General features: G+C 35.6%; 1 protein-coding gene across 14 annotated transcripts in view; it reads right to left on the reverse strand.

The window, feature by feature from the left end:
- The window catches only part of PEAK1 (pseudopodium enriched atypical kinase 1), a 369,695-nt gene that overhangs the window by 172,322 nt on the left and 173,112 nt on the right, over positions 1–24,261 (reverse strand). For 12 of the 14 annotated variants that reach the window (XR_006218480.1, XR_006218481.1, XR_006218479.1 and 9 more), the window contains one exon: positions 15,210–15,291. The gene's annotated coding sequence lies outside the window, so the exon portion shown is untranslated. Of the gene's footprint in view, positions 1–15,205; positions 15,292–19,038; positions 19,115–24,261 lie in introns of those variants that run through there. The other 2 variants (XM_042988339.1, XM_007084622.3) reach the window with 2 other exon arrangements.

A 24,261-nucleotide genomic window follows, 5' to 3' on the forward strand; every position in this document is an offset into this window, starting at 1 on the left:
AATATCAAAAGAGGCCTGCTAAAACAGATGATTAAAATAAAATGCAAAGTCTCATGATATCATGCCCAAAATGTCCAGGATTTAACTGAAAACCACTTCTCATACCAAGATTCAGGAAAACCTCAACTTGAATGAGAAAAGACAATTAACTGATGCCAATACCAAAATGACACAGATTTAAGAATTATTTCACAAGGATTTTAAAGCAGTAATGATAAAAATGCTTCAATGAGTACTTACTAACACACTGGAAACAAATGGAAAACAGAAAATCTAAAAAATAGTTTCAGCAAAGAAATAAAAGATACAAAGAATGAAATCTCAGAACTGAAATTATAACAACTGAAATAAAAAAGCCAATGGATGGGCTCAACAGCAGAATGGAGGAGAGGGGAAAAAAAGAATCAGTGAACTAAAAGATAAAATAAGAAAAGTTACCAAATCTGAACAACATAAAGGAAATATACTGAATACAAATGAACAGAGAGCCTCAGGTATCTATGAAACTATAACAAAAGTTCTAACATTCATGTCTTCAGTCTTGGAAGTTGAAGAGAAATAGAGCAGGGCTGAAAAAGTATTTGAAAACAATATGGTTGAAAAGTTCTCATATTTGGGAATCTCAAACAGTGTAAACCCAAAGAAATTCACACCAAGAGAGAGCATAGACAAACGTATGAAAACTAAAGACAATGAAAAAATTCTTGAAAGTAGCATGAAAGAAACCTTTACCTTGATCTATATAGGAGAAAAACAATTAGAATGTCAGTGTATTTCTCATCAAAACCCATAGAGGTCAAAAGGAACTGGTACAATATTTTTCAAATGCTGAAAGAAAAAGAACTGTCAACATAGAATTCTTCAACCAGCAAAAATATCCTTGAGGAATGAAGAGAATATACAATGTAGTATCTACAGCAACCATTAAAAAGTCATACAAACACTACAGTAAATTAACATGGAATTCTAAACAGTATTCAAATAACCTACAAGAAAGTAGGAAAAAAAGAAATAAAAAACAGAGGGAAGAAACAGAAAACAAAAAATAAAATGGCCCACTTATGTCCTATCATATCAATAATTACCTTTATTTGCAAGAGCCCCAAACTGGAAACTAAAATGTCCTATATAAGTGAGTAGTTAAACATATTATAGTACATCCATACCATGGAATACTATACCAGTAATAAAACAGAATGAATGAACTACTGACATACACTACAACATGGATAAATCATTATGCTGAGTGAAAAAAGACCCATGATTCTATTTATATAACATTCTATATTCTATTTGTATGACATTCTCAAAATGATAAAATTGGAAAGACGGAGAATGGACTAGTGGTTGCCAGGGGTGGGGGATGAGGGATGGTAGAGAGTAGGGTGTGTGCGTGTGTGAGGGATTATAAAGGGGTTCAAGGAGGGAAATCTTTGTGGTGAGATTGTAGTCTTGATTACATGAATCCACACTTGATAAAAATGCCAAATAACCATATACTAACTTTATACCAATATGTACCTCTTAGTTTTTACATTAATCTATAGTTATATAAGATGTAACTAATAGGGGAAACTGGGTAGATGGTACACAGAACCTCTCTGTACTATCTTTGCAACTTCCTGTGAACCTATAATTATTTCAAAGTAAAAAGTGAATTAACTTTGTGAATTATTTTAAGAGTTCACTATCAGCATTTCTATGATACACACAAGTAAATTTGCTCCCTTTTCTCAAAAACCCCCCAAAATGATCACAGCAGCTTTATTTATAATAGCTAAAAACTGCAAACAATTCAGTGTTCATTAACAGTGAGTGACAATAAAAAGAAGAATGAAGCATTCATATACACAACATGGATGAATCTCAAAAATATTAAACTGAAAGAAACCACACACAAGACTTCACAGTTCCATTTATATGACATTCTAGAATAGGCAAAACTAAAGTGATTAGTACAGATTAACAGTTGTTAGGAGCTGGATGTAGGGAGAGGTTCTGAACAAAAAGGGGCAATTTAAAACAGTTTTCCAGGGTGATAGGACTGACTGTACCCTACCTGTAGTGAGAGCTACACGAATCTGCACGTGTTAAAGCTCACAGAACAAGTAAAAAAGTCAATTTTACCATACGTAAAAGTTTTTAAATTAACAGCAACAATAATAACCATCATTTCCCATTACAATTTTTGAAATTCCATGGTCAATTATTTGATAGTTTAAAAACAATATTCTAGTTCTACTACTGGCACTGCTTAGTTGATGCTGAGTAATTTAACCTCGTACTCTTAGTTTCTCTTTATAATATGAAAGGAAATAATTAAATGCTCTTCAAAGCTTCTTCCTATTCTAAAACCTATTCCTATTCTGGGCTTCTGTTACATATTTATTGTCTCAAAATTAACAAGGAACACAAAATATTTCTGTACAGTCAAGTGGATTCTAAATTCTTGCTTCCAACAGTATGGGCTGGCTTTCAATAGTCTCTGCTATTGGTTTTATGTGATGTTTTTATGGGGCTCTGAACATTTGACCTTACTTATTAGTTTTGATTAGATGATCTTTAGATAACAGCACTCTCCCCTATTTGAAATAACCAGGCCTCAGCCTATAAGGATTATATAAGATTTCTATTTCCTTTATAACATCAGACATTCTCTACATTTTTCTATTAAAAAGTCTGTGAACCAGCATTCATGCTACCAAAATGATGCCTGTTATTTTTAATTTTATAAAACATGTGGTATTGGGATTACTGAAGAATAAAAAGTAAGCCAGTTTTCAAGGCTTCACACATTATGATAAAGTACTTTCTTTTTAACCCTATATGGAAAATCTAGAGTTCCCCAAATCTTCTGCAATCTTTCACATGTCCTATAGAAGACCTGCAAACTAGCAACATTTCAGACTACATTATCTTTTACTGAAATGTTGTTTATCTATAAGGATGAGCAAAGCCAGCAATAGAGTTCATACAATTTTAATTTCAAACTCAGTGTTCACAGAAAACTCTGGTTGCAATTAACAGCCTTTGGTTTAAATTTTCTTCAGTGATGGCTTCTCTTAAAAAAAGACCAGAGAACAAATGATTATCCATTTTAACAATACTCTCAATTTCATACAGCAGAATAATTTTTGAATACTTATGAAAATCATCCAATCTTCTCACTTTGAGAAATGAAAAAAATGTGGCACATATATATGCCAACAAATATTCAATTAACTATACTGGTGTAATACTGTTTTTTTTTCCTGATAAAAATTCAAATATCTAGGTAATGACAGATGGACTGATTTTACAAACGTAGGCCAACAGATTCAGTAACTCACCTTTATCACCTATATTTCTGGTTTAAGAAACTATGAATCAATTCATTTAATTCTTTAAAATATAAATGATATAAAATTACAATACATTTGGAAAAGGAAAACTAATCAATATTTTCTTATAACTCCACTGCCATGTTAAACTTTGAGAAAGCTGCAAGTCAAATAAATTGCTTACATTTCCTTGGTGTTTAGATCACATATGCACACACACTCACATACATACACACACAAATCAACATCTTTGTATTTTCCTCACTGCTGCCCTGAGATTTACTAAACATGACATTAAAAAGCATCTGAGGGGCTCCTGGGTGGCTCAGTCGGTTAAATACCTGACTCTTGATTTCAGTTCAGGTCATCATCTCACAGTTCGTGAATTCAAACTCCATGTCGGACTCTGAACTGACAGTGAGGAGCCTATTGGGATTTCTCTCTCTCTCTCTCTCTCTCTCTCTCTCTCTTTCTCAATCTCTCACTCTCTCTCCCTCTCCCTTTCTAACTCTCCCTCTGTCTCTGCCCCTCCCTCGCTCTAGCTATCACTCTCTCTCTCAAAATAAATAAATAAACTTAAAAAATACACTTAAAAAAAGCATCTGAAAGTTCCTCATATTTCCATACATCTATTAAGAACTGATCTTATATTAGAAAGCACCCTGGCACAGCAACTAAATTCCATAGAAAACTCAAATCTATATTAATATTAAATAAAAGCCATGGCAAAACACTTTTATTTAGTGGTATTAGATTTGTCAATAAGACTGAAAAAAAAAAAAAGTATTTCAACTATCTCTTTACAGAAATAATTACCTTAAAAATCAAAAGGCTTGGAGCACATGGGTGGCTCACTCATTTAAATATCCCACTTCGGGGGCGCCTGGGTGGCTCAGTCGGTTAAGCGGCGGACTTCGGCTCAGGTCATGATCTCACGGTCAGTGAGTTCGAGCCCTGCGTCGGGCTCTGTGCTGACAGCTCAGAGCCTGGAGCCTGTTTCAGATTCTGTGTCTGCCTCTCTCTCTCTCTGACCCTCCCCCGTTCATGCTCTGTCTCTCTCTGTCTCAAAAATAAATAAACATTAAAAAAAATATAAAAAAAAATAATAAATATCCCACTTCAGCTCAGGTCATGATTGCTCAGTGCGTGGGTTTGAGCCCCACAATGGGGTCTGTGCTGACAGCTCAGAGCCTAGAGTCTGCTTTGGATTCTGTATCTCCCCCTCTCTCTCTCTCTCTGCCCCTCCCTTGCTCACACTCTGTCAAAAATAAACAAGCATTGAAAAAAAAAACAACAGAAGACTTAATCTATTAAAACCATGCCTTTAGAATCCCATGGACCATATGTGTATAAAGGGAATGTTTTAATATGAATGTGACACCAGCCTGGGAGCCTGGCTCTTTAGCTCTAATGCCAAACAAGGGAAACACAAATCAGGAAAAAACTCAGTCACCTTTAAAAATTCTAAGCCCTCAGTTAAATATCATAACTTTATTACGACCATTAAATCACAGCTGGCCAATGAGAAACTAATTGTAGTCCTTAGTATAGTCTGGGCAAGTAAAACACAGTCATATTATATTAGGCACAATTTAATGAAAGTGTTTATGTCAGGTGTTGGAAGTTTCCAGGAGACTAGCTCCTGACTTACCATAAAACAATTAAGTATACATTACTGTAAAGTGACCTTTTTGGTTTTTCCTTTAAAGAATCTTAAAGCAACAACTGAAAAAAAGCCCTTGCACACGTTTTGAGATCAGACACAAAACTGAAAATTAAACACCAGACTATTCAAGTCGTCCACAAATGCCATTTCTCTGAATTCCATGGGTCTGCAATGGAGTGCAAATGGGAGTGGGCTGTAAGGCAGAACTTGGTAGGACAGGGCATGTGGAAAGAATATCAGCAGCTAGGCAAGAGAATCTTTAAAAGGACTCTCAGGGAAAAAAAGATCTCAAGAACATTCTTCCTCTCTAATTTAAGCCAAATCTTACACTGTTACTTTCAAATTTTATAATACACTTACTCCATCCTTTATGGTTGTCCTTTTTGATTAGAACCATATGAGAGATCCTGCTCCAATTTATAAGTTCTATAGAACATAGTTTATAATTAAAAACAAATTTAGTATAGAATGAAAAATAGAAATTGTTAGTGATCAAATTTTCATATCCACAGAGAAAGCACCACAATACCATGCAATCTACAAATGGGCTCCTTTTAAAGGAAGAACAAATTGGTGAACAAAACTGTAAAAGAAAAACTAACATCCATATACTAGTTTTAAGACAATTTTCTTTCCAATTAAAAAAATATATATATTGTTTATAGAAAGTTACAAAGGTAAGCAGCATTATCTACAATAACCAAATTATGGAAATAGCCCAAGTGTCCACTGACTGATAAATAGATAAAGAAGATGTGGTATGTATATTTACAATGGAATATTACCCAGCCATAAAAAATAATGAAATCTTGCCATTTGTAACAACATGGATGGACCTAGAGAGTATTATGCTAAGTTAAATAAGTCAGAAAAAAACAAATACAATATGATTTCTTCACATGTGGAAGTTAAGAAACAAAACAAAAGAACAAAGGGGGGAAAAGTGAGAGAGAGAGAGAGAGAGAGAGAGAGAGAGAGAGAGAGAGAGAGGCAAACCAAGAAAAAGACACTTACAGAGAACAAACTGATGGTTACCAGAGGGGAGGTAGGTTAAATAGATTTTATAGATTAAGGAGTGCACTTGTGATGAGCACCAGGTGTTGTTTATGGAAAGGTTGAATCATTAAATTGTACACCTGAAATTAACTAATCAGAATTTAAATAAAAACTTTAAATAAATAAAAAGAAGGAAGGGGAAGAAAAGGATAAGAAGGAACCAAGGTAAAGCAATTTGTTGTTTGGCACAGCCAGGTCAATAGCCTAGAAACAGGTAACATTTTGAAAGGATACCTCCACACTACAGAGCAGAAACAGGAAGAAAAGAAAAGAAAAAAAAAAAAAACCCACATCACTAAAGGCAATGAAATAAATAACTGTGTATAAAGCTTAGTTTCCCACACTTATTTGTTCATTTGTTTTTTGCGGATACCCTTTTGAATGAACTGTTTTAAGTTCCTCTAGCTCACCTACAATATTTTTGAAAGTATGTTATTACAAAGTACAGTTTCTATTTGAGTTATTTTGTTAAGGATAAAGCAACTCAAATACTACACTACTGATAAACACAAGAATACTAAAAGTCAATTATGCTTACTCCTAATCCAGGAATAAATGAAAACTAAGATTAACCCAGCTCATAGACCTTAGTTTTTGCCACCTCTTTCCTTCTTTATTTCTGCTATTTATACTGCTGAGTTCATTACCACTTTCATACTTGGAAATGTTTGCTTTTCCTGCTTGGACTTGCTTTACAAATCACTGAGTTGTCACTTTTTCACACAACAGGATTTCATCACAGAGTATAATTAATCCCACTAAAGCAAACATGGTAAACTTTAGGCCCAGCTAAGGGACCATGGATGAATTAATCTCTACAATAATGATGATACAATTTAATACACAAGATTTTGGTGAGGCTCATAGATACAAGGCCCAGCTAAGGGACCATGGATGAATTAATCTCTACAATAATGATGATACAATTTAATACACAAGATTTTGGTGAGGCTCATAGATACAACGCCCAGCTAAGGGACCATGGATGAATTAATCTCTACAATAATGATGATACAATTTAACACACAAGATTTTGGTGAGGTTAATGTATGTGAAAGAGCTCTAAATGTTTAAAGTGTCACACAGAGGTGAGGGTCTCCATTTCTTCATCTGTCATATGGGAGGATTCCAGTAGCTGACCACTAAAGACTTCCTTCCACCTCTAAAATTTCTTTAATATTTACATTTGAAAGACATAAAAACTCTACTTACTGGTAGGATAACATTACAGTTATAAGAGACTTAGGGAAATCAACTCAAACTTCTCATCTCATAAAAGGTGTCCAAAGGTAGGCCAGGGAACCTGCTGACTGGAAAAGTCAGTAGGAAACTTGGGGCAGGCAAGACCTGACTACAGCAAAATCTCTTCCGGCATGTGATGCTGTTCGCCATTCTGTGAGCTTAAAAGCTTTCTTCACCATAGCTTAAACAATTACCTTTCAAACTGGTGACAATGAAAAGCTCTTTAAAAATATGTAAATATTATTTTGGAAAAATGACCTAACTTCTAGTAGTTCAATTAAGAATGATACTAAGAGCGACAAGATGGTGGAGCAGCATGGAGACCCTCAGCTTGTCTCATCCCTGAAATGCAGCTATATCAGCACCAAACCATTTTGCACATTTAGGAAATTGATCAGAGGATTAACACAACAATCTGCATAACTTTAGCCACAGAACTCAGCAGGTATGCAGTTCTGCACAGGTGAACTGGGGGAGAGAAAAGCCGTGGAGGGTAGGGAGCTGTTTTTGTGGAGGACAGAGAAAGGGGGAGAGTGCAAAAAAAAAAAAAACAAAAACAAAAAAACACTCCCCCGAAAGTTTCTGGAGAGAAAGACAAAGAGTGAAAACACTCACAGGAGACTGAACAAGAAATCTGTTCCCCAAAACCACTGACGGAAAGGAGAGGGTTTCAATACCACCAGGATTCTATAAACTGTGGAATGCAGACTCTGAAGTTGCAAAGCTTGGTGCCTAGCTGTGCTCTGGTGAGGAAATAGGGTGAAGTCCCAGAAGCTGGCAACGTGGTCTGAGGGGTCCATGTGCCACACAGGGAGAAGCAGTTCCCCTGCTAGGAGAGCATTTGGTAGAGGCTACATGACCTCCCCACAGGCAATGGTTCCAGTGGACCCTAGAGAGCAGCCACATTTGCTGGTATTGGGACAAAGATGCCAGAGTGCAGTGAAACGTGGCACTGGCTGTGTTGTGATTTGCCATCATCTCTGAACCTCTGCCACTGTGTGATGGCAGGAACGATTTGTGAGGCAAGCTGGCAGGGCCCATTGTTCGGTGAGACCCTCCCACAGAGAGTCTGCACAGATCCAAGCCACAGGGGTCTCTGAAGTGTGGGGTTTTAAACACAGCCCCAACTGAGATAAAACTCTGGCCAGGTGGATGGCTTGGACACGAACAGGGTAAGAGGCTGGGAGTGGATGGAAACCTGAGATAAAGGACAGGTGCCAGAGGCTAGGGAGATGGGTGAAGCCGTTTCCACCTCTCCCCAGCAGGTGCAGGCACACCACACTGACCCACCCCAGTGAGCTAAGCAGTGCCACCTATTGGAGAGCAGAGGCATTACAACAAGCCCCACCCAACTGCCCCCTCTGAGCACTTCCCCTAGAAAACCAGCACAAGTCCCTCTACCTGCTTAGTGTACAGACTATAGAGTGCTTCATAGTTTGAGTTCTAGGGGAAATGGGATGTAGTAACTTCATTCGCTTTTCATTCTGTTTGCTGGTTCATTTATTCGTTTTTTATACTTCTGTTTTTGTTTAAATTTTTTTGTTTTTGTTTTTGTTGTTTTCCTTCTTTTTTCGGATACAGAAAGAAAAAAATTATTTTTATTTTCTTTTTTTAAATTTTTTAAACATTTTTTTACTTTATTTTTTAAATTTGTTTATTCTTTCATTTTATTTCATTTTATCCTATTTTTTTCTATACATTTTAAAATTGTTAAATGTTTTCTTAATTTTTTGTCTTTTCTTTCTTTTCTTTCCCTTTTTTCTCTATTCTATCAAGCTTCTTTCAACAAGCAGACCAAAATACACCTAGGATCTAGCTTCCTGTTTTGAATTTTTGTCTTGCTTTAAATTTTTTTAATTTTAATTTTATTTTTTTCTTCCTCCAAAATGACAAAACAAAGGAATTCACCCCAAAAGAACAGGAAGAAATCACTGCCAGGGGCTTAATCAACACAGATATAAGCAAGATGTCTGAACTGGAATTTAGAACCACAATAATAAGAATACTAGCTGGGGTTGAAAAAAACCTAGAATCCTTTCCTGTGGAGATAAAAGAAGTAAAGTCAAGTTAGGATGGAATTAAAAATGTTATAACCAAGATCAAATGGATGCCTGGACAGCAAGGATGGATGAATAAGAGCAGTGAATCAGCAATATAGAAGACAAAATTATGGAGAATAATGAAGTAGAAAAAAAAGGGAAACAAACACAAAAGAGCACGTAACAAGACTGAGAGGACACAGTGACTTATTAAAAAGGAATAATCTCTGAATCACAGGAGTCCTAGAAGATGAAGAGAGAGAAAAAGGGGCAGAAGGTTTATAGCAGAAAATTTTCCTAATCTGGGGAAGGACACAGACATCAAAATCCATGAAGCACAGAGAACTCCCATTAGATTCAAGAAAAACCAACCATCACCAAAACATATCATAGTCAAATTCACAAAATACACACACACAGAAAGTATTATGAAAGCAGCAAGGGAAAAAAAAAAGTCCTTAACGGATCAGAGAAGCCAGATCAGGTTTGCAGCAAACCCATCCACAGACACTTGGCAGGCCAGAAAGTAGTAACAGGATATATTCAAAGTTCTGAATCAGAAAAAGATGCAGCCAAGAATTCTTTATCCAGCAACGCTGTCATTCAAAATAGAAGTAGAGATAATGAGTTATCCAGACAAACAAAAACTAAAGGAGTTTGTAACCACTAAACCAGCCCTGCAAGAAATGTTAAGGGGGATCATTTGATGGGAGAAAAGACAAAAGCAAACAAACAAACAAGCAAAAAAACACCAAAAGCAACAAAGACTAGAAACAACCAAAGAACATCACCAGAAATACCAACTCTATAGGCAACACAATAGGACTAAATTCATATCTTTTAGTACTCACTCTAAATGTCAATGTACTAAACACTCCAATCAAAAGACAAATGGTATCAGCATGGATAAGAAAACAAGACCCAACTACATGCTGCTTACAAGAGACCTATTTTAGACCTAAAGACATCTGCAAATTGAAAGTAAGGGGGTAGAAAACCATCTATCAAGCTAGTGGTCATCAAAAGAAAGCTAGAGTAGCCATACTTACATCAGACAAACTAGATTTTAAAATAAAGACTGTAACAAGGGATGAAGAAGGGCATCATATCATAATTAAGGGTTATATCCACCAAGAAGATCTAACAATTAAAAATATTTATGCTCCCAACGTGACACATCCAAATATGTAAATCAATCACGAAAATAAAGAAACTCACTGATAATAATACCATAATAGTAGGGGACTCAACACCCCACTTAGAGCAATGGACAGATCATCTAGGCAGAAAATCAATAAGGAAACAATGCTTTGAATGACACGCTGGACCATATGGACTTAACAGATATATTCAGAACATTTCACCCTAAAGGAGCAGAATACACATTCTGCTTGAGTGCACATGGAACATTCTCCAAAACAGATCATATACTGGGACACAAATCAGCCCTCAACAAGTACAAAAAGACAGAAAACATACCTTGCATATTTTTGGACCACAACACTATGGAATGAAATCAACCACAAGAAAAAATTTGGAAAGATCATGAACACTTGGAGATTAAAGATAACTACTAAAGAATGACCGGGTAAACCAAGAAATTAAAGAGGAAATTAAAAAGTACATGGAAGCCAATGAAAAAGGAAACATGACAATCCATAACCTCCGGGATGCAGCAAAGAGGGTCATAAGAGGGAGGTATATAACAATTTAGGCCTTCCTAAAGAAGGAAGAAAGGTCTCAAATACACAGCCTAACCTTACAGCTAAAAGAGGTAGAAAAAGAACAGCAAATAAAGCCCAAAACCAGCAGAAGAAGGGAAATAATAAAGATGAGAGCAGAAATCAATGATATGGAAATTAAAAAAAAAAAAAAAAAGGTAGAACAGATCAATGAAACCAGGAGCTGGTTCTTTGAAAGAATTAACAAAACTGATAAACCCCTAGCTAGACTGATAAAAAAGAAAAAGGAAAGGACCCATAATAAATAAAATCATGAATGAAAGAGGAGAGATCACAACCAACACTGCAGAAATACAAACAATATTAAGAGAATAATATGAGCAATTATATGCCAATAAAACGGGCAGTCTGGAAGAAATGAACAAATTCCTAGAAAAATATAAACTACCAAAACAGAAACAGGAAGATATAGAAAATTGGAACAGGCACATAACCAGTAAAATCAAATCAGGAATCAAAAATCTCCCAACAAACAAGAGTCCAGGGCCAGACGGCTTTCCAGGGGAATTCTACCAAACATTTAAAGAAGAGTTAACACCTGTTCTTTTAAAGCTGTTCCAAAAAATACAAATGGAAGGAAAACTTCCAGCCTCATTCCACGAGGCCAGCATTACCTTGATTCCAAAACCAGACAAAGACCCCACTAAAAAGGAGAGCTACAAATTTCCCTGATGAACATGGATGCAAAAATTCTCAACAAGATACAAGAAAACCAGACCCAACAATACATTAAAAGAAGTACTGACCACAATCAAGTAGGATTTTTTCCTGGGATGACAGCTGATACAATATCCACAAAACAATCAATGTGATACATCACATTAATAAATGAAAGGATAAGAACCACATGATCCTCTCAATAGATGCTAAAAAGCATTTGACAAAATATAGCATCCTTTCTTGATTAAAAAAAAAAAAAAAAAAAAACCCTGAAGAAAGTAGGGACAGAAGGATCATACCTCAAGGTCATAAAACCACATATGAAAGACCCACAGCTAATATCATTCTCAATGCAGAAAAACTGAGAGCTTTTCCCTGAAGGTCAGAAACATGACAAGACTATACACTCTCACCACTGTTATTCAACATAGTGTTGGAAGTCCTCACCTCAGCAACCAGACAACACAAAGAAATAAAAGGCATCCAAAATGGCAAGGAGGAAGTCAAACTTTCACTCTTTGCAGATGACATGATCCTCTATGTGGAAAACTCAAAAGACTCCACCAAAAAACTGCTAGAAATGATACATGAATTCAGCAAAGTCACAAGATATAAAATGAATGTATAGAAATCGGTTGCATTTCTATATACCAATAACGAAGCAGCAGAAAGAGAAATCATGGAAGCTATCCCATTTACAATTGCACCAAAAACCATAAACCTATCCAAAGAGGTGAAAAATCTATACACTAAAAACTATAGAAAGCTTATGAAAGAAATTGAAGACACAAAGAAATGGAAAAAAAATTCCATGCTCATGGATTGGAAGAACAAATACTGCTAAAATGTTGATACTACCCAAAGCAATCTACATATTCAATGTAATCCCTATCAAAATAACACCAACAGTCTTCACAGAGCTAGAACAAACAATCCTAAAATTTGTTTGGAACCACAAAAGACCCTGAATAGCCAAAGAAATCTGGAAAAAGAAAACCAAAGCTGGAGGCATCACAATTCTAGACTTCAAGCTGTATTTCAAAGCTGGAATCATCAAGACAGTATGGTACTGGCACAAAAATGGACACAAAGATCAATGGAACAGAATAGAGAACCTAGAAATGAACCCACAAACATATGGCCAACTAATCTTTGACAAAGCAGGAAAGAATATCCTATGGAAAAAAGGCAGTCTCTTCAGCAAGTGGTGTGGGGAAAACTGGACAGCGACATGCAGAAGAATGAACTTGGACCACTTTCTTACACCATATATAAAAATAAACTCAAAATGGATGAAAGACCTAAATGTAAGACAGGAAACCATCAAAATCTTAGAGAAACAGGCAAAAACTACTTTGACCTCGGCCGCTCCAACTTCTTAGTTGACATATCTCCAGAGGCAAGGGAAGCAAAAGCAAAAGTGAACTATTGGGACTTCATCAAGAAAAAAAAGCTTCTGCACAGCAAAGGAAACAATTCGCAAAACTAAAAGGCAAGTGACAGAATGGGAGAACATATTTGCAAATGACATATCAGATAAAGGGTTAATATCCAAAATCTATGAAGAACTTATCAAACCCAACAGCCAAAAAACAAATAATCCAGTGTAGACATGGGCAAAAGATATGAATAGACACTTTTCCAAAGAAGACATCATCAGGTAGCTAACAGATAAATGAAAAGATGCTCAACATCACTCGTCATCAAGGAAATACAAATCAAAACCACAATGAGGTACCACCTCACACCTGTCAGAATGGCTAAAATCAACTCAGGCAATAAGAGATGTTGGCGAGCATGTGGAGAAAGGGGAACCCTTTTGCACTGGTGGTGGGAATGCAAACTGGTGCAGCCACTCTGGAAAACATACACAGGTTCCCCAAAAAATTAAAAATAGAACTACCCTACGACCCAGCAATTGCACTACTAGGTATTTATCCAAGGGATAAAGGTGTGCTGTTTCAAAGGGACACATGCACCCCAATGTTACAGCAGCACTATTGACAACAGCCAAAGTATGGGAAGAGCCCAATGTCCACTGAGTGATGGACAGATACAATGGGATATTACTCAGCGATCAAAAAGAATGAAATCTTGCAATTTGCCACAACTTGGATAGAACCAGAGTGCATTATGGTAAGTGAAATAAGTCAGAGAAAGACAAATATGATTTCACTCATATGTGGAATTTAAGACACAAAACAGATGAATATACAGGAAGGGAAGCAAAAATAAAAAAATAAAAAAATAAAAAAACAGGGAGACAAACCGTAAGAGACTCTTACAAAGAACAAACTGAAGTTTGCTGGAGGGGTGTTGGGTGGGGAGGATGGGCTAAATGGGCAAGGGGCATTAAGGAGGACACTTGTTGGGATGAGTACTAGGTGTTATATGTAAGTGATGAATCACTAAATTCTATTCCTGAAATCACTATTACACTAAAAAAAAAAAAATGATACAAACAGCAAAAGGGGCTCCAGATTTAACTGTACAGCTATTCATTTGGCTTGTGTGATATTCAATTTAAAGTCAACAGGCGGGTGACTGGGTGGTGCAGTTGGTTAAATGTCCGACTCTGATTTTGGCTCAAGTCATGATCTCACAGTCCATGAGTTCAAGACCTGTGTTGGGCTCTGCACTGACAATGAGGACTCTGTTTGGGATTCTCTCTGCCCCTTCCTCTCTCTCTGGCCCTTTCCTGCACGCTCTCTCTCTCTCTCTCTCTCTCAAAATAAACTTAAAAAAAAAAGTCTTTATAAAAAAAATAAAGTCAATAGGCATGATACAAACCCTATCTAAACTTTCCAAATGAAAGGGTTTCAATTCTGATTTCGTTACTTAACTAGATATGTGATCTTGGGCAATTTATTTATTTCTCTGATCCTCAGTCTCATCTTTAAAATAGGAATAATACCAAGTGAATACTGTGAATTAAAGGAGCTAGCTCATGTAAAGGCCCTTTGACGGTCTGGCATATACTGAGTTCCCTTCTCTAATCTCTTTAACTTCTGGGAAATAAAGAATGCTTTTTTTCTCCTTTTACTTTATCAGAAAAATTCGTGAAATTAAATGCATGGGGTCCTGGTCCTCAAATTCATTTATCAGCAGTTGTGCAACAACTAAACTGAAATAAAATGAGGGGCATTGTGACCTAATGGAAGGCAAATGAGGTTTTGAGTCAACAAATCTGAATTTGAATCCCAGCCTATCTAACAGCTTTAGACCTTGAGCAATTTACCAAACCTCTCAAAGCTTCTCATCTGAAAATGAGACTATTATCTAGCAATTTAGCATTCTGTCTTTCCTAGTCACAGAAACATGGCAAATACTTTGAAAGGGGCATGTCTTTGTCATCTTTGTCTCTTCCATACCAAGGCAAGTTTCAAAATTATAAGATTTGATGCTGGAATAAGACAAGACATTGATAAAAAGAGATTTAACACTGCAATAAATGTGTTACATCATGAAAAGAAAACGTACAAACCCAGTTTAACTGGTTCCAACTCTAGGCATTATGTCATTGCTTCCTTTTCTTTCCTTAGGAGTGGACCTCAAATATTCTTTTCCTACAGGAAGATGGAAAGTGGGAAATACATATTAGTGAAGGTTATCTGAGTCATACTTTAAAACTGAGCATTCTTTAACATACCTTTAGGCAGAGTCAAACTGTTACACATTCTATTTAGTGGACTTGTTTTTAAGTGATGACATAACTAAGAGGTATTTTAGTTTAGAAAGTACTATTGTTTAAGTAGCCAGAAAAGTAACCTTACCACAAAAAATTACTTTCAATGAACAACAATACCTTTGTTAAAGATAACTACACAGGATAGGATTGCATGAAGTACTGTAGTTCATTACATTATGCAAAAATATTTCTACAACTAAGTTCTTAATCTTCTGGGTAAAGGGTAAGCGGTGAGATATATAAAACTATGAGACTCTAGTGAAAGCTATGAACTGCATCTCCTGAAAAAGGCACATACATGAATCATATTTTACATATAATTTCAGTCGAGTCATTAAACCCAGTCATCTATCCTGAGAATCTCTAAAACCTGTTAGTAGACTCCAAGGAACCAGTTTTTGAGTTTTCAAAATAATGGATTTACAAGATTTTAGAACCTGAAGCAACTTGGCAATCATGTAATCCAAACTGCTAATAGAAAAATAAAGAAATACTGGCCCAGAAAGATGAAAAGAATTAAGTAAAGCCTTAGTCTACTCAGGAACAGAGGTGTCCAATTATTATGCTAATGTACATAAGACTGACCATGCAAAATTTAGTATATAGCAGTGCCTTTGGGTTAGAATAATTCTCACAATGGAACCCAAAGAGGAGACTTCCATATGGTCTTTTGGCCCAAACATTACTGATAGTTAAGAGAGTGAATTTTGGAGTTCTATATAAATGTGAAAAAGTTGATCAAGTCACTTAATCTGTCTCAAAAATAAATAAAAACATTAAGAAAAAAAAATTTTTTTTTTAAAATAATAAATTTCCTGACGCGCCTGGGTGGCTTAGTCGGTTAAGCATCCGACTCTTGATTTCAGCTCAGGTCATGATCTTGGGATCATGAGATCAAGTCCCAAGCCTAGGATTCTCTCTCTCTCTCTCTCTCTCTCTCTCTCTCTCTCTCTCTCTCTCTCTCCATCTCCCACTTGTGCTTTCTCTAAAAAAAAAAACATAAAAAAAAAATAAATAAATAAATAAATAAAATTCTTGTCTGCAACAACATGGATGGATCTAGAGTATAAAGCTAAGTGAAATAAGTCACTCAGAGCCAAATGTCATATGATTTCACTCATGTGAAATTTATGAAATAAAACAAGCAAATGGAAAAAGAGACAATCCAAGAAACAGACTCTTAACTAGAGAACAGATGGTTACCCTAAGGGGAGGTGGGTAGGGGGGAATGGGTAAAATTCGTGATGGGGATTAAGGGTACATTTATCATGATGAGCACTGAGTAATGCACAGAATTGTTAAATCACTACAATGCATACCTGAAACTAATATAACACTGTATGCTAATTGTACTGCAATTAGAATGTTTAAAAAATATTACTTAAAAAGTATTTCTTGTCAAGTCATGAAATTAGATATAATATGAAATAAATCTCTAAGTAAATGAGATGCTTTCCAGTTCAACAAAATAAGTGGCAAACATTTACTGAGTATCTTCTACATAATATACTATTCAAGGTGTTACTGAGGATATAGAAAAGATCAAATTGTCCTTCTTTAAGAGAAATTATGGAAAGATAGAGCTTTTCCTTCTCATTTCCATCTTGGGTTCCATTTTTTTTCCTTCTTTCCTTGGGTTCAGCTTTTTTGCCCACATTCTCAGAGTTCCCAGCAGGACTAGGAGGACCCTGCACATAACTCCTAATTTTGATCTTTCACCTGAGCCTCAGACCCCCATGTCCTGTTGGGTTTTTTGGATGTTTCCACCTGAATATACCATAGGTAAAAACTCAGCATGTTCAAAACTGAGCTTTTCATCTCTTCCTAAAATTGATCCCTTCTTTAAATTCCCTGTTCTGGTTAACAGCACCATAGCCACTTAGACACATGAAAAGTCCAGCAATAATTACATTTCACCAATCACCTTCAAGTCTCATTGATTCTTACTCTAAATGCTTTCTAAGACTACTTTCTCAACTCCATCCCAATCAATAGTACCCAAATCCAGGTCACTATCTCTCAATATAACCAATTCAGTTATCTAACCAGTCCACTTTTATCCTACTTCAGAGTCAATTATTATACTGCTGCCAAAATGATCCCTCTAAAATGAAAATCCTGCCACATCATTCACCATATGTCAGACCTTTCAAAGACTATTATCCATAGAATGAAGTTAAAGTTCACCCACAGAATAAATGGACAGTGTGGCATGTGAAGTACTCAATGACCTCGCTCATGCCTATCTCCTCAGCTTCACTTCCTATCTCCCACTTCATCACACCACAGCCACACTGAATCTCATGTGTTCTCACGCTGGTCTTTTGCCAATATATCCTCACAACCTTTGCACGCATAGGCAATTCCTACTTGTTCTTAAGATTCAGGTCCAGGATCACTTCCTCTGAGAAGCCTGTTCAGAGCATGCTTCCCTACCCGCCAAGCTCACACATCACCACAACAAGCAAGCAGGAGATATTTGTTACACTGAACAAAAATGAAACTAAGCAAACTAATGACACAGGAGCAAGTAAGTTATAAATATAAAGCCGGCAAGAAGGGAAACTAGATGGATTTCAGTGTTTCTTTGGAGAAAAAAGGTCTTGATCTGAGGAGTAATTGTTCAGAGTGTTGAAGAGAAGAAATGAAAGTATTTGAGTAAAAATAGAGATGGAAATGAACACATTTAGAAGTGAAATGTGTATAGTAAGGCTGGAGGGATAGTAAACACCAAATATAAACTCGTGAATGTTACCATCCTTTAAAAAAAAAAGGTTTAGGGACCACAGCTGATAAATCACCAGACTTTTGAAACAATTTTCTCTGAAACTATACAGTATAGTTGCCATTTACAGATACTACTTTACACTTGCATTAGAGAGACATTAGTTTAGATATTTTCATTTTTTAGTTAATGCCCTGTAATCTTACAGGTTTAAGAAAATACTCATGCTTAATTAGCATGTACTGAAGAACTTTATATAAAATCCTGAAATTATAATCTTTATATTGCATGACAGTTTGCTGAAATTGGATAAGCTCACATAGACTCAGGTAGGTCAAGAGCTAGTCGACCTTATTAAATAATCTTTATTATTAGAACATTAGATTATTCCAAGTCAGCAGAAGAAACTGAAAAATATAGTGAGCTTAATGTTCATTTCACAGAGGAATTCAACTGTAAATGTTTTGTTCTCTGAATGCAGGATAATTAAAGAATATCAATCTTGAAACTTAAATACACTAGTCATAGTGCAGACGAAGAACAAATCTATGAGGTATTCCCATACGAAAAGTGAAGATTAAGGTCACCTACCAAGAATATGAAGAGGGAAAAATAATTGTCATCCCTGAACTACACTTAATGACAAAATCTACTGCTTACAGTGAAGATAGAGAACACTCACTCTGATACATTAGCTAGAAGACCACACAACTAGTCAGAAGAAGATCAAGTTAGAAGCATAAGCAGCACAAGTAAATCAGTCAACCCAAACTGAATCATCTCTAAATGGAGTTCTGTATCATTTTTATTTTATATATTTAACTACATAGCTGCATAAGATAGTAACAACCCAAGGCATATCTTCTTTATCAAAAAGAAAGATGATTAGGAAACAGATACCTGCTGACAAAGCACAGAAGTACTTGGAGTGTTAAAAGTCATTTGCATGGAGTTGTATGTCTTCTTGTCCTTGACTCTATAAATGCCAATTCCTTGCTTTCAGGTTTGCAGACAGTAAAAAGTGAGATACAAAGCTGAATATTAATTCTCAAGATAACACTGATGTTATGTCAGAAGATATGGGTAATTCTCACTCTCACATAATACCTGTCATTTTAAAATGCCCCTACTGAAATGAACCAACATTCGTGAATGCAAGGCTAAAAAACCCTTTTGAATGCTGTATTCAAGCAAACTGACAGATATGAACGCACAAACACTCGTCTTCGATTATGAAATCCCCTCACACATAAACATCATTGTAAAATAAATTTCTGTCAGAGAAGAGGGACTGAAAATGTTGCAAGCTTGCTAAAGAGAGTAACACCAAGCTATAAAAGAAGCTGGCAGCCCGAGAATATGATGTTGACAACCACGTATGCTCAAGTGTGCTGCAGATGATCATTTAGATGCTGTCAGCCAATGTCAGCTGAATTTCTTCAATACTCCATTTTATGAAAAACCCCGCTGGCTTAGGGAAGGAATATAGACTCATCTATCTGATCTAAAACAGCAAACTGTTTTTGTCTGGTATGTATTTATTTTTCAACAAGAAGAGAGAGTTCTATATTTCTTGTGATCATAATCTTACCCATACATTGGGGCTAATGTCTGTACTGTACAAATGTAAAAATTATTCATTAAAAAAATAGCAGATTTTATATACATACACAGCCAATTCTCAATATTTGTGAGAATTTGTAATAGTTATGTTCTATAGTTCCCACAAACAATGAATCAGTGAATACTGTGCTTCTATTGCTTCCAGAAAATGAAAATACAGGGTTAAGTTCTTATAAGCCTCTGATTACATTTTCACCAACCGATCATTACACAGAGTTTGTTTTATGTGTATTTCTGTGTAAAAAACATCTTATTTAATATATATTGTTGATTCATTAAAATTGAACTCAACAGCATAATTCATGACTGAACAAAGTTTATCTAACACACATATAGTCTCCATAGGGCATATCACAACCTTGTTGTATTTAGTAACACTACACATCACTTCAGCACATTTGGAGGACAGAATAATCACCCCAAAAAGGCACAAAAATTATGAAAAATGTGGCACTAAGGAGACTGCAAAAAGAACACTAGATTACAGTATGAGAGTTAAAACAAGAAGGCAAATGTCACCTTGTTCAACCTCAGCTAAAAATGTACACAGCAGGCAACTCATTTTTTTTTAAGTCATCTCTGTACCTAACGTGGGGCTTGAACAGGATCAAGTATCCACACACTCCACTGACTGAGCCAGCCAGGTGCCCCCAGGTAATTCACTTTTTCACCGCTCTTGAGTATATCTACAAATGACTGTGAAAGCACCATAATTATTGATTTGGGGGTTGCAAATAAACTTTAGCAAGGAGATAAATTTGCAAAAATGAAAGCCATGAATAAAGAGGATCAACTAGCATGTGTGTGTGTGTGTGTGTGTGTGTGTGTGTGTGTGTGTGTGTGTGAATGTGTGTGTATGTGTATATACACCTGTGGCATATGGCATATGTGACAGGAAAGACAAGTTGTGGAACTCTCTAGTATGACACTCTCCTAAGGTCCATTCCTATATTTCCACTTGGCATACTGGATACCTCTACCTGAATGTACTATCAGCACTTCAAACTTAACAGACCAAGTTCATCTTCTGTGCTTATCCCAAACCTGCCTTCTGGTATGTCACTACTCAAGTCACTGCAACTCTGACTCCTTTCTCCATATCCCAGCCAGGCACCAAATCATGTTGATTCATCCTCTAAAATAGCTCTTAAAGTTTATCTCTCCCCGACCCAAGCCCACTACAATTATCACTAAATGCCTTTCTATCATTTGAACCATTAGCACAGTTTTACCATCTTCTCTATCCCCTACTCCAAAATCAAAGGCTATATTACAGTCAGTGTTATTTTTCCAAGACTTAATCATACTTTCACTTCTTGGTACCTATATAATGAGTTTCAAATTTCTTGGTTGTGATACACAATGCTTTTTCTGGCACCAAATCATCCCTGTAGATTCATCTACTGTCACTCATCTCTCATAAACTCTATAGCCACAATAATCTATTTTCCATTCTTTGAATATATCATGTTTCTTAAAGACCCTTTATACATGTTAGAAATGACACTAACAATGCTCTTTCTTCCATTCTTTACCTGCCCTTAAAGACTCTGCTGATGTCACTTCCTTTATGAAGACTTTCCTGATCAGCCTCTACTTCCACTTCAGGCCAAGTTAGTCACTATATTCCCTGTGCTTCCATAATATCTTCACATACTTCTATTATAGAATTCCTTAACTTGGTAAGGGAGGAAGTACAAGAACGTACAAGGTTGGCCAAATACTGATTACTAATGTAGCTGAGTGATGCAGATTCATTATACTATCATTACTTTAGTGTGTATGCTAAATTTCCATTAAAGGAAAGTTAAAAAAAAAAAAAAGTCAAGAGAGACAGAGACAGAAGGAGAGAAAAAATATTTTACTATAAGTAATTGAAAATCTGACTTGTGTGTGACTTAAACAAATATGGCATTAACTTTTTTCCCCAGATAAGAAGTCTAGAAGTACTAGTCTAGGGTCATTACTGAGGCTCAAGAAGATCATCAAAGACAAAGTCTCTATCTTTTTCCTCCATTAAGTGTGTTGATTTGTTGCTTCAAAGCCACTTGTAATAGATGCTGACATTCTCTTTGTATTCGAGGCAGGAAAAAGGATAGTGCAAAGTCACATCTTTACCTCTTTAACAGGAAAAACAAAAATGTTTTTCAGTGCCCTCAGCAAACAGCTTGTAATACATTTCCCACAAGCTGTTAAGTCATCCAACAGTGCCTATGGCCTGATCCTCTTTGAAGGCAGAGACTATTTTCGTACTTCGGTAAGCAATCCAGTACCTAGCATACAGAAGTACTTTGTATCTAATTAATGTATGAATCTAATAAAGGAAACAATAATATGTATAATAACACAAGAACTTCACTTTGCTAATTTTCTTTATAAAAGCAATATAACAAAAAGTGCTCTAACACTTGCCAATGCTGTACAAATAAGGAACTACTAGTATAGTAGTTTGACATCCACTATCATGAGATGTTTTACTGTTCTCTTTGTAGAGGACCAGACAGAGGATTAACAAAAAATCAAGAGACCTGAATTTCTGTCTACACAAAACAATCCTGATGAAACTCAATTACTTAGAGGTAATGTTTATTAATTTCTCAGGGTTGTTCTGAAGATAAGAGAAATATAAACAATATGAAAGCACGGTGAAATGTATAAAACAGTATAAACACATGCATTAAAAATGCACTGAAAAAAATAAATAAAAATAAATGCAATGGTTCTATTAAGTCTTGAGAGGAAACTTAGTTATGTACCATGCATAAAGATATATGCCATGTGGCACATCAACAATATGAATTAAAAATTAAACACTATTAATATCTAGTATGGATGCTAAACATAGTTAGATGAGTTTCTGCATTTGGCCCTGGTTCTTTCATGGCTATGGAGAAGTAAACTAACTGTACCTTACATTTACACCTCACTAAGGAAAAAATGCTTTACAAAATAAAATTGGTGCCTTGATGCAATTATATATCCACAAACTGAAAAGTAGGATATGATAAACAAACTGGTTAACACAGAATAGTTGATACCAAATCCCAATTAATCAGTTAATAATTAACTACCAATAAATGAACAGTACTAAAGTAGGCCAAGGTCCTAAAGCACTTCTAAGTTAAATCAAGTGAGAAATAAAAGAGTAGAAGCATTGAATATTAATTTTCCTCTGACTTTAATAACCTTGATTGAGCTTATAAATACTTTTCAGGGTTACCTTATGGCTCATACATACAGAGGCAACACTGATGGTCAGAAATATTTCTGATAAATGATAATTTCAGTGGCCTGTTTTCTAAATTTGTACTAAGTTGTATATTTCCTAACCTATAAGAGTGTTGTATCAAAATAAGCAGTATGTATATACAACAAAACACAGTAGCCAATACTAAGGAAGAGAAAAATGACAGTTCTAAGTCAAGAGAATCTCTACAGAATGTTCCATTAAGAACTGATGTGTCTTCACTTTTATTAGATTTGTAGACAATAGTTTCATTAGTTTCAATAGTTTCATTTAAGCAGAAACTATTCTCCATGTAGCTTACCATGGAATTATTAATGCTGAAAACTGACTCATCTTAATACAAAAAACTACACATCAAGACTGTAGGCCAGTAAATTCCAGGAGAACACTGCATAAAGCATCATTAGGTCATAAATAGAACTGAAATTTTTCAGCAGATCAGACTTATCTCACAGTTATTTTCCAAAGGAGGAACATCCAATAAGAAACCAGAATGTTAGAATAGTAAGAATGAGCTTATGCTTTATAGTTGTAGCCACCCAGTTTCAAATAGATCAATATTTGTTTTTAAAAGGGAAGAACAGAATGTTTCTCTTCCTGTTTTATTTGCATATATAGCTTTAACAGCTAAAACTTCAACAGTGGGTATTTCTCCTACAAAGAATTTGGCATACCTGAAGTAAGCAATAAATTATTTGTCAATGTTATAAAAATAAAAGTCATAAACGATACGTTTACAATGAGGAGCTATTTTAATTTTTTTTTAATTTTAGGGAGAGAGTTGCACACACGTGTGAGCAGTGGGAGGGAGGGATATCATTGAGATATAGATAGGATTGCTTTGATCATCTGTTGTTATGATATCCATTAAACTCAAAGTGATCCACAGATAAAGCAATCCTATCAATATCTCAATGGTATCTTTTGTAGAAACAGAAAAATTCATCCTAAAATTTGTACCAGATTTCAAGGGACCCTGAACAGTCAAAACAAGCACGAAAAAGAAGAATAAAACTGGAGAACTAATACGTAATGACTTCAAAACACTATAAATTTAAAAAAAGACAGAACGGCAACAGAATAGAGAGCCCAGAAATAAAGTTTCACATAAATGGTCAAATAATTTTTGACAAGGATGCCAAGACTATTCAACGGACAAAGGAAAGTCTTTTCAAAAAACGGTGCTAGGAAAACCGGATATCCACATACAAAAGAACAAAGATGGAGCTTTACCTAACACCATAGACAAAACC

The sequence above is a fragment of the Panthera tigris genome, chromosome B3, assembly GCF_018350195.1.
Source record: "Panthera tigris isolate Pti1 chromosome B3, P.tigris_Pti1_mat1.1, whole genome shotgun sequence".
NCBI lineage: Eukaryota > Metazoa > Chordata > Mammalia > Carnivora > Felidae > Panthera > Panthera tigris.